General features: G+C 43.4%; 1 pseudogene; it reads right to left on the reverse strand.

Moving 5' to 3' along the window:
* LOC138570266 (zinc finger protein 850-like) overlaps positions 1-12,870 on the reverse strand; it is a 177,673-nt pseudogene that overhangs the window by 99,316 nt on the left and 65,487 nt on the right.

Here is a 12,870-nt window from a genome sequence, read left to right on the forward strand (position 1 = left end):
ATTTTCCATAAAGGAAAAAATATGTTTAAAAAAACTCATTACACTACAATATTTTGTCCTACCTCCAATTTGTTGTAGTTGAAATAGGAATATGAAAAACTATTTATGGGATTGTAGTCCCATGATTCAGCACGCTACATGCTGGAGCATCATAGACATACATAAGATTCTATCGGAAATGTCTTGAGGAAAACACTACGGGTGAATTTGGGGTGTTGAAAAAAGCCCTAAAAGATCAATCCGATGTAATCCTAACAGACTGGCAAAAGTCATGTCGAGGGTTCCTAGTGAACCTCAGCGAGTCAGAGGATGACTTATGGATTAACCCAGACAAAACTAAAAAGAAACTATACATGGCAGATTGGATCGAAACCAAGAAGATAACTGTAAATATAAAGGTTACGAAGACTTCTGGGCCCAGCCACGAAAACGGAATCAGATCCCGAGCTATCTGACTTTATTCCCCAATTGGTACTTCCGAGACCTTTTCCTGAGATTCAGATTGAACATTTTACCAACAGTAGAAATATTACAAAGAAGAAAAAGGGAAAGCTGCAGAATGTGCAAAAAAAAAGGAGAGATAGAATCTCTGAAACACCACATACTACAGTGTACCGGTTTAAGGAAAGAGCGAGAGCAGTGCTTGGGGGACATCCTTAGAAGCTACACGACAAGGAATGTCGATGAGTGGTGGAGGACTCTTGTAGAAGGAGAAAAAATGAAAACAACATTAGCACTCATAACATTAGTGATTTTAATCCTTAAGAAACCAGAGGAGATCAACAACATAACCCAGGACTAATAAGATGCTACCAAGCACTGCTACTAAGATACTGTATACCAAACGAAGAATCATGATGAAAGAACGGACATGCTCAGGTTAAAGGTTTCAAATAAGGAAACCACACAATCTGTTTAAATAAAAAATAAAAAAAATACATAAGATTCATGTACAGGTACATATATCCGATTTTAGCAGCAAAAATCTCAACAATACATTTCATACAAATATCACTGTTCCTGTACTGCCACAAGAAATTGATCACCAAATAACTCTTCAACATAACACTCTGTGCTTTCCCTGCCATGAGTTACCCCCACACTTTCCCTCTTGCTGCATATCCCCTACATTAGGGTTGTGACTCTACTAGAACTATTAAAGTGCATTCTCCATGTACACATGGAGAGGCCCAATTGCAGGGGTGTGGCATCAATAGTCGTGAGCATTAAGAAAGCGGATCTAAGACACCAAGGTTTGTGCTGTCACAAACACTGGCTATGCAGGGGTTTATATATATATATATATAGGGCATAAAGAAACAAATGCACCAGTGTTTCCACCAGGCACTGGAGCATAGCCCCTGCAGACTCATCACCTGGGACTACCTGGGGGAAGATGTAGCCAACAGTAGAAACCCAGGTAGAATTTAAGATACATCAGAGTTAGCTTGCTGGGTTCCATTGTCTAAAGATAGCGTTTCCACCCTGGCAAGGGTTTACATTCCTTATAGTTAATTACCAGTGAACTAATACTAACATGTGTCAATAGAACATTCTCAGACCCCTCCCTGAATTTTTCTTTACCAAGACATGTGTCGGTCAATTTTACATAAATACTCTCAGCACATCCCAGAATTCCTTGAGCTGGATGGCAATGAACATGGATTTAATATCTTTTAAAAAAAAGAGGTCCTACAGGCTTCCTTTGTATATAGTTCTTTGAGTGCACTTCAGAAGTGGCTAACAGACCCACACTTCACAGTTTGATGCAATGTAGAAATGGACAAATGTTTGCTGGGTATTTCTTCTATTCCAGCGCTTTGGTGCGCACTCTGTGTGTTCTTGCATAATATTATGTGCTTAGTCCATTCTACAGTGTGAGCTAATCACTGATGGGATCACATCCATACCATCTCTCCACTTGACAACTATGGGAAGATTGCAATCTTCCAGGAACTCCTAGACTAGGTAGTCCTCTGATGGATCCTCTGAGGCGTGATCAGGTGCGAGGAGCGGTAAAAGCTTTTGTTTCAATCTGTGCAGCTGTAGGGCTTCACCCCAGTATGAATCCTTTGATGACGTATTAAATGTGACGATTGACTGAAGGTTTTCTGGCACTCTGTGCACTTATGGGGCTTCTCTCCAGTATGGGTCAAGAGATGCCTGCTCATAGCCGACAAGTGACACAAGCTTTTCTTACACTTTATGCAGGTGTAGGGCTTCTCACCAGTATGGACCATGATGTGCCGTTTCATAATCAAAAAGTGAATGAAGCTTTGCTTACACTCAGTACACTTGTAGGGCTTCCCCCCAGTATGGACCCTGAGATGGCTTATCAGACTAGAGGAGTAACTAAAGCTTTTCTTGCACTCTGTGCACTTGAACGGCTTCCCCCACCATGGATCCTTTGATGGCTTATCAGAGCTGAAGTCTGACTGAAGCTTTTGTCGCACTCTGTGCACTCGTAGGGCTTCTCACCAGTATGGACCCGGAAATGGCTTATCAGACCTGATGAGAGACTGAAGCTTTTATTGCACTCAGTGCACATGTACGGCTTCTCCCCAGTATGAATCCTTTGATGGTTTATCAGAGCTGAGGACTGGCTGAAGCATTTCTTGCACTCTGTGCACTCATAAGGTTTCTCCCCAGTATGGACCCTGAGATGGCTTATCAGACCCGAGGAGTAACTGAAGCTTTTCTGGCACATTGTGCACTTGTACGGCTTCTCCCCAGTATGGATCCTTTGATGGTTTATCAGAGCTGAAGACTGACTGAAGCCTTTCTTGCACTCTGTGCACTTGTAGGGCTTCTCCCCAGTATGGGTCCTTTTATGGTTTTTTAGAGCTGAGGTCTGCCTGAATCTCTTCTTGCACTCTGTGCACTCAAAGGGCTTCTCCCCAGTATGGACCCTGAAATGACTTATCAGACCTGAAGAGAAGCTGAAGCTTTTCTTGCACTCTGTGCACTTGTAGGGCTTCTCCCCAGTATGGGACATCTGATGGCTTATCAAAGTTGAGGACTGACTGAAGCTTTTCTTGCACTCTGTACACTCATAGGGCTTCTCCCCAGTATGGATACTTTGATGTATGCACAGACTTGAGATTCTAGTGAAGCTTTTCTCACACTCTCCACACTTATAGGGTCTCTCACCAGCAGTGTGGGATCTCATGTGTGCGATTAGACTGGACCTCTGAGTGAAGCACATCCCACAGTCCCTGCAGGTAAATGCTTTCTCCATTGTATGGATCCACTTGGATGATGAGGGCATTGACTTCTCCTGAGAGGGTGATGATTTATTTGCTGGTTCTGTGTAATGGCATTGCACATCTACTATAGTATTCCCCTGCACATCCCATCTTCTCATCTTCATTTCCAGGTTCTTGGTCTTAGTAGCAGCTTCAATCTCTGTTAAAAGAAGAAAAGATGACAGATAATATTTTATGTCATTGTACAATCACTAGGAAAATAACAACTGTGTTTACCGTGTGAGGGTATTTGTCTCTCTGCCAAGAGAATCAATACTTCAAGGAAATTCAAAATAATTTGATAAAAGCATGATTGTGAATTGATAGCCGTGTATAGCAATTGATGTGTTTTGAGATCATCACATGTGCATTTGTTTGCATTTTTCTCTTGATATGTTCAATCCTGCACACTTCTTATAGTCAATCTGCAGTGTGAATGCCCCTCCCCTTTTCTGCTGTTTCTCCCCATTAGGTATAAGTGTGATAAACGTTTGGGTCTTCGGTCGTATGAAACCAGCAGTCGTAATATGGTACGAGGGAGCTGAGGTTGCTACTCTCCCATTGATTCCGTCACAAAATACAAATACTCTGCACAAGTTGATTGGCAAAGGTCCACAGGGTGCCACTCAATGTTATTGTAAAAAAAAATGTAAAAGATCAAAAGTATGTTTGTGGGCTAGAAGTTTGCATGCCCATTATCTAACTCTAAGGTACGCACTTTGACATTTTCTGAAGAGGGTTGACCTGCTAGAGTGACTCCGGTTCACTGTTATGGCGACTCCTTGCGATTCATACTCCTAGTGAGTTTGATTGGAGAAACTAATTGAGATGATTTCTGGGAGTTTTTAGTAGTTCTACTGATTATACAAAGCTTTTATATCACTGAATGAACATTTTAAGGTATACATTTTTAGTTGGTATTTGTAAGCACATTGTATAAATGTATCTTTGAAGATTTGCTAACTTTGCAGTTTAAAAAATAAATTATGAATAGAATATCAATAAATCCATCTGAGTCCACCATTTAGTAATACAAACAAACAATATATACTTACTGGGTGAATGATTTAGCAATTAAACATACAAGCAAGGGCATCACCGATTTGTTTTGGCTGTCATTAGTCAAGTGCAGCCTGTAGCCATGGCTCATGTCAGAGGCAGTGTGATGACACTGAGGTGAGTTTGAGATCTGGGTGCAATAGAAACTCTCTGATGTAGGCCACAGAGGAGGTACCATGAGGATTATTGAGTCCATCACAAGGCTAAATCCAGTGGTACCTTCAGAACTTTGATGATTCCTGGCTATCAAAGAGGGACTGGATGGGTACACAAAGCATGGAGTGGTAAGAAGAAAGTGCTGGACAAGAGGAAGTCGAGATTAAGGAAAGGCACAGTATGGAGGAGGAGATGAGATCATCAAAGAGAGGAAGTGGAGGAGTAGCATGGTGGGGAAAGAGAAGTAGCTGCAAAACAAAACCAGGGAGGAAGATAAGACCAAGGAAAGACAATGAGGTTGTGGTGGGAAAGAATAGACCATTGATGAGTAAAGAAGGAGCGAGAGCCAGGTGGCGGATTAGGGGTACACTTTAGAGGGGAGGACAATGACAGTGATAAGGATGAGGTGACCAAAGACTGTGGGAGCCTTAAGGAGGGCTGGTTCAGACCCAAGTCCCTGGAGAAACTCCTAACTTGGTAGATCATTATTAAACAGGAAGCACTCCAAAAGCCAACAAGTGTTTAAGCCTAGCATTCCCATGGCCTTCTGTGATCATCCTGAAAATGGTCCAATGCCTGGCCCCTATATGAAGACTCAGTGTACCCATGGGGTGTGGCCGTGGTATAGCCTCAAGCCGAAGAGAGACATCCTGACATCATCTCCAAAAGCCAAACAAAAAAGTGCTACTGCTAAGAAAGAAGTGTGGGGCCATTAAAACTCCTAAGACTTGTCACTTTTTGTTTTTCACCAGGAAGGGAGAGTTTAAGGGAAAGAGGGAGGAACTGTGGACCACGATCCTGCAGAGAAGGCCAATTTCTTTTCATGTATTTAAATCTCATTTAGGAGAATCTCACAACCTGGCTTTGAGTCATATGGCGGTATTTCGGCATGACAATACTCCAATGCTCCAATGATACACGTTATGAAACTTTCAAATATATACTGTCAGGAGGCCACACAGAATGCACGAAGGACCAGAGTCAGAAGACGTAGTTTAACTGTGTATTCAAAATCACAACAAAAGAAAGCATGGATCACACAGCACAAAACATAATAATACCAGTCTCTCCCACTGGATGCAATGGTTCCTGTCCTCCAAGTGGTGTTGCCGGGCTTTTTCCAGTTTCCCACATCATTCTTACATGGGCTAACTAGATGTGGGATTTCTGCTAGCGCATGCCCCAACACTCTGCCCCAACACTCTGCAAGGTAAAATTAAAGCCACCTGGCCAATTGCGTTAATTCATTAATCAGTCCATTGGATACCAGGTGGGAAATCAGCTCCTTCTGAAACTGACTCCTTCTGAGGGTATCATCTCCACCTGACAACCACCACCACCCGACCACCACCTGACAATCGGCTCCTTATCCTCCCAACCACGTCCTTTTGGAGTTACCTCCTCCTCCTGACAACCACCACCACATGACAATCACCACCTGACAATCTCCTCCTCATCCTCCTAACCACGTACTTCTGGAGTTACCACCTCCTCCTGGTGATGACCTTCTCCTGATGTAAGCACAATCTCCTGACAATCGCCTGCTCCTTCTCCCCCTTTCGCCTCCAGCACCTACAACTCCACTCCCTCATTGTCTACCACCACTCACCAACCACCTGTGGCTTGAGATTAGGGAAGGGCTGGAGCTTGGACACTGTCCCTCAGTGCACCTTGGGATGCTTTATGCTTACGGGGCTGCACTAAATCAATTTATCTATCTCTGCCCCTGACAGGTGCTGCCTGAGCTCAGCTCATGTATCCAAGGTTATTTTTATCACCTGCAACAAAACTTTATAAACTCATGAAACACTTTGGGCCTAATTATGTGTACAGCAGGGCTGAAAAAGTGGCATTATATGGCAATAATTCTGTTACAGCCATTTTGCCACCACATTCTTGCACCACCATACTACGAGGCAGGTTTACCATGCAGAATTACCATTTGTGGTAAGTCTGAGAAAAATCCCCATGGAGTAAAATGGACTCCACAAAAGTGGACTAACATCACCAGGCTACCACTCGTAATCCCACATGCACGGCACCGAATGAAGGCAGTGAACAAAGACGCCTTCCCTGTCGTGAGCGCGAAGAGCACACGCATCCCGAAGCCAGAAGGAGCAGGAGCTCCATCACCAACCACAGGAATAGCAAGCAAACGAAGATGCTATTCCAGCCTTGCCTGAATCGAGGTAGGCTTAATCACAGCTGCAAATCGCTATTCGCAGCATAATCCTGAAATCCAAGGAACCCGCAGCGGATTACCTAATAATTACCTGCGCTATTCCTGTTGGGTTTATTGTGGCCATTTCTACAGAATCTGCACTCCCACCATTGTCCACCACGAGGTTCTTCACCACTCCAAGATGGCGGACCGTCTCCTTTGTTTCCTCATACCCGGCCCACAAGTCCAGGCCTGATCGGATTGGCCACTGGACTGTACTTCACATCCAATCACTAGCTGGCAGGCTTAAAGCCGGCACCGAACGAAGGCAGCGAACAAAGTCACGCTCCCTGTCGTGAGCCTGTCAGGAGCCGGAGGTGCGGAGTGCCAGGACCCCTGCACCTCAACCATGCTGTCCCAATCACCCTGATCATACGGCTCTCTCAAGCTGGGTAAGCAAACTATCGTCTCTGCTACCTTTCGCCACTAGCCTCAATACTGACTGTAACTCTGACATACTGTTTAACTGTGGCTACCACTCAGGATTTCCACCCACACAGATGCCCAAGTACTCTATAAACATTATCTGCCTCCTATTGCCTCAATATTCGAATATATCATGATGTTATTTGCTTGCTTACCCATGCCCTACTCTATATTGCCTTATATCTTGTTGCTTAATCTATGAACAAAGTTGAACTAGCCTACTCTTGCATTGCGATAGCAAAGTGGAATTAGCCTATTCTTGCATTGTGATAGCAAAGTTGAACTAGCCTATTCTTGCATTGTGATAGCAAAGTGGAATTAGCCCATTCTTGCATTGTGATAGCAAAGTTGAACTAGCCTATTCTTGTACTGTGATAGCAAAGTTGAACTAGCCTATTCTTGCATTGTGATAGCAAAGTGGAATTAGCCCATTCTTGCATTGTGATAGCAAAGTTGAACTAGCCTATTCTTGTACTGTGATAGCAAAGTTGAACTAGCCTATTCTTGCATTGTGATAGCAAAGTTGAACTAGCCTATTCTTGTACTGTGATAGCAAAGTTGAACTAGCCTATTCTTGCATTGTGATAGCAAAGTGGAATTAGCCTATTCTTGCATTGTGATAGCAAAGTGGAATTAGCCTATTCTTGCATTGTGATAGCAAAGTTGAACTAGCCTATTCTTGCATTGTGATAGCAAAGTTGAACTAGCCTATTCTTGCATTGTGATAGCAAAGTGGAATTAGCCTATTCTTGCATTGTGATAGCAAAGTTGAACTAGCCTATTCTTGCATTGTGATAGCAAAGTTGACCTAGCCTATTCTTGTACTGTGATAGCAAAGTTGAACTAGCCTATTCTTGCATTGTGATAGCAAAGTGGAATTAGCCTATTCTTGCATTGTGATAGCAAAGTGGAATTAGCCTATTCTTGCATTGTGATAGCAAAGTTGAACTAGCCTATTCTTGCATTGTGATAGCAAAGTTGAACTAGCCCATTCTTGCATTGTGATAGCAAAGTTGAACTAGCCTATTCTTGCATTGTGATAGCAAAGTGGAACTAGCCTATTCTTGCATTGTGATAGCAAAGTTGAACTAGCCTATTCTTGCATTGTGATAGCAAAGTGGAATTAGCCTATTCTTGCATTGTGATAGCAAAGTGGAATTAGCCTATTCTTGCATTGTGATAGCAAAGTTGAACTAGCCTATTCTTGCATTGTGATAGCTAAGTTGAACTAGCCTATTCTTGCATTGTGATAGCAAAGTGGAATTAGCCTATTCTTGCATTGTGATAGCAAAGTTGAACTAGCCTATTCTTGCATTGTGATAGCAAAGTTGAACTAGCCTATTCTTGCATTGTGATAGCAAAGTTGAACTAGCCTATTCTTGCATTGTGATAGCAAAAACTGGAATTAGCCTATTCTTGCATTGTGATAGCAAAGTTGAACTAGCCTATTCTTGCATTGTGATAGCAAAGTGGAATTATCCTATTCTTGCATTGTGATAGCAAAGTTGAACTAGCCTATTCTTGCATTGTGATAGCAAAGTTGAACTAGCCTATTCTTGCATTGTGATAGCAAAGTTGAACTAGCCTATTCTTGCATTGTGATAGCAAAGTGGAATTAGCCCATTCTTGCATTGTGATAGCAAAGTGGAATTAGCCTATTCTTGCATTGTGATAGCAAAGTGGAACTAGCCTATTCAAGCATTGTGATAGTTAAGTTGCACTAGCCTATTCTTGCATTGTGATAGCAAAGTGGAACTAGCCTATTCTTGCATTGTGATAGCAAAGTTGAACTAGCCTATTCTTGCATTGTGATAGCTAAGTTGAATTAGCCTATTCTTGTATTGTGATAGCAAAGTTGAACTAGCCTATTCTTGCATTGTGATAGCAAAGCTGAATTAGCCTATTCTTGTATTGTGATAGCAAAGTTGAACTAGCCTATTCTTGCATTGTGATAGCAAAGTGGAATTAGCCTATTCTTGCATTGTGATAGCAAAGTTGAACTAGCCTATTCTTGCATTGTGATAGCAAAGTGGAATTAGCCTACTCTTGCATTGTGATAGCAAAGTTGAACTAGCCTATTCTTGCATTGTGATAGCAAAGTTGATTCTACCTATGAGGCCCACTGTGCCTACCTGCCAGCACCCAGTCCACAGTGATATATCTGTCCTCAGCTCAACAGCCCAGACCACCTAGTACTCACAATTGTGCTCCTCTGGCTCATCTTCATCATGTTCCCTTTTTGTGTCCTGAACAACAATATACCTTGCAGCGGAAACAGCTACATATCATTTAGCAATAGACTAGCCAAACTCGGCTGCCCAAGACACCACCCTATCCCTTGTCCCACACCTTTCCTGCCTACCCTACCACCTCTCCCCCATACTGTCCACAGACACCACATTGCTAAACTCAGCGTCACATTGGTTAACACTCCAGTAAACAACCCACCTAACATTCCCAGCACCTCTGATAATAACCACACTGATACTAACACCAACCAGCCCAAACTACCAGGACACAGGCCCACAGCCAACCCCGATCTTTCTACCCGCAATAACAGACTTGCCTCTAGACTGCACACCACATTTACAAAGTCACCTGTAATACCCTTGACTAGGGATATTAATAAAATAGCACCAACACTAATAACACTGCTCCTCTAAAAGGAGCCCTACTCAATGTCAGATCCCTTGTGGATCATCCCACTGAAATCGCTGATATTATCCTCTCAGCAGATCCTGACTTCCTCGCCACCACTGAAACATGGCTACATGAGGCAGCAGGACCCTACCTAACCCTTGCTGTTCCCAATCACTACTCTATCCTTAGAGCGGATAGACCAACGCTCGAGGAGGAGGTGTTGCATTCATCTTCAAATCCTCACTCGACCTCAGATCTATCACCTCCCTTCCATTAGAATCATGCGAGCATCACACCATCAAAATACAAACCACCCCCAAGAGTACAATTACCTTGCAACTAATATGCAGACCCCCCAGGTCCCACAGGCACCTTCGAGGAAGACATTACTTCTCTAATAGCCGAGAATTCCAAACCTCTTTCACAAAATATCATTCTAGGAGACTTTAATCTAGGGTACAATGACCCTAACGACATTCCTGTTGCTTCCCTCGCTAGTGCCCTATCGGAGAGTATGACTATACTCAAGTCAACACACTACCCACCCATCAGAAAGGCAGAACCATTGATTGGGTTGTAGCCCACAATTGCAACATTATCTGCAAAGCCCCCCAACCTCTTGTACGGATGGACCATCTCCTCATACCATTTGATATCAGCACTAATAACCCCAATCACAAACAATGCACCCAAGCGCTAGCATGCCTAACCAGAAACAAGCACAACATCACGGCAGACACCCTCATACCACTGGTTCTCCCCATCCTGAATTCGCTTCCAGTCACTGCTGACCTTAACCTCCTAGTCAGTACCTACAATGACGCTATGGCTGACGCCATTGACGCTTTGGCCCCACTAAAGTCACGTAAAGGTAAACCTAGAGCGCACCTGAATTCTTGGTACACTCCTGAACTCAAAACTCTCAGAAAAGAGAAAGCCAAAATGGAAACCATATGGAAAACAACCCCATAAACTGAAAATAAAACCAATCTCATGACCATATCCACCCACTACAAAAAAGAGATAATCCGTACTAAGAAGGAAGCTTACAATATGAGAATAGACCAGGCAGGTTCCTCTGCTAAATAACTCTTCACCATTCTGAGGGAATTAGAAAATCCCAACCTACCCACAGACACCTGTGTGAAAGACAAACATTGGTGCATGAGCATCCAAAATGCCCTGGCCAACAAAATCACTGGCCTGCAAACTAAAATGGAGGCCAAAGAACTACAACTCTCCAACAGTAACTCCTCCACCCGTAGCATATCCACCCCCAGCATATCCACCCCCAGCATATCCACCCCCCCCCACCAATATCACCTCTGGCTTTACTTTCAAAAAGGTTACTATACTGGAAGTCCAAAAAATGATAGCATCCCTCAAACCTTCTAATTGCAAAGGGGACAGCTGCCCTGCCCAGATCATCAAAGATGCAGCGAGAGACCTATCCCCCTTCATCTCCAAACTCATAAACCTATCCTTCTCTACTAACTCTATACCCAACAATCTGAAACAGTCATGGGTTCTCCCTCTCCTAAAAAAACAATCCTTAGACCCAACCATTCCCACTAATTACAGGCCTATCACTACTGTCCCCTTCCCGCTTAAAATCCTTGATAGAGTCGCCTACTTGCAAATTCAGGATTACTTAGAGTCCACTAAATTGTTAGGGCTGCGTCAGTCTGGCTTTCGACCTCAACATGGAACAGAAACTGCCCTTGTTGACATCAAAGACGAAGGTAAAGCGGCCATCCGGCTCCTTCTAGACCTCTCAGCAGCCTTCGACCTAGTCGACCATAAAATACTCTGCAATCACCTCTCATCCGCTGCCTACCTCTCCACTTCAGCCGTCATGTGGATACAATCCTTCTTAGCCAACAGAACTATGAGGGTCTTTTCACCTGCGGCTGCAGCAGACCCCATTCCCATCACTTGCGGTGTCCCATAAGGATCCTGTGTCTCCCTCACCCTATACAATATTTTTACAAAACCTCTCTTTGACAAGCTGGACCATCTGGGTGTCACCTACACCAACTATGCGGATGACACCCAGATACTCCTCACCATCTCTGGCAACTACAACATCACTAGGGTCAACAAAATCTTCTCCATCATTCAGGCATGGATGGCTACACACAGCCTCTGCCTGAATGATGAGAAGACAGAGCTCCTCCTAGTCGGATCACCCAACAACCTACAGAAACTTAGCCCTGACTACACCAACATCATCATCGATGGTAACACAATCCCCATCGTCAAACATGTGAAAACCCTAGGATTCTACCTTGATGCTAACACTAACCTTGCTAAACATGTCAACATGACCGCCTCAACAACCGCCTACACTGGGAAACTAATTAGAGCCTGCAGACCATTTCTATCCACTAACAGCTGCCTCACACTGGCTAGGGCTCTTATACAATCCAAGCTTGACTATTGCAATAGCCTGTACTTAGGCGCCAACCAAGGTACAATCAATAAACTTCAGGTTCTCCAAAACAACGCACTGCGAGCAGCACTAAACATTCCTAGGAGAGAGCACATCTCCCCCATCAGAATCTCTTGCAAATGGCTCGCCATTCAACAAGAAATTGACTTAAAAATTCTTTGTCTCACTTTCAAAGCCCTAAACCACCTAGCCCCCCCATCTCACTAACACACTCACTTTGAAGCCAAATACTAGAATCACCAGATCCTCCAACACTCTCTGCCTCATGGTGCCCAGATTCTCCTTCAAAAGAGCCGGCGGCTCAAGCTTCATGGTCCTCGCCCCTCAATTATGAAATACCTTACCATTGAATATCAAATCAACCGATTCCTTCTAACAGTTCAGGAAACTAGTCATTGGCTGGCTATTGGATAAAACCAATCCCAAGCATGTCTAAGACTCTGACTACTGCATATACTGTACATACCATTCTAATGCTTAATTGTACGTGCTAACTACCTCTGACTGTATATATTGTATATTAACTCTAAAATGTATAACTGCAAATTCTATATATATATTGTATATGTGTAACCTTTCCTTAAGCGCCCGTTTACACCTGGGTCTGGAGCGCTATATAAATAAAATAAACAAACAAACAAACAAACAAACTTAGTGGTGATAATGGTAAT

This window comes from Ambystoma mexicanum, chromosome 2q (genome assembly GCF_040938575.1).
Source record: "Ambystoma mexicanum isolate Mex_15411 chromosome 2q, UKY_AmexF1_1, whole genome shotgun sequence".
NCBI lineage: Eukaryota > Metazoa > Chordata > Amphibia > Caudata > Ambystomatidae > Ambystoma > Ambystoma mexicanum.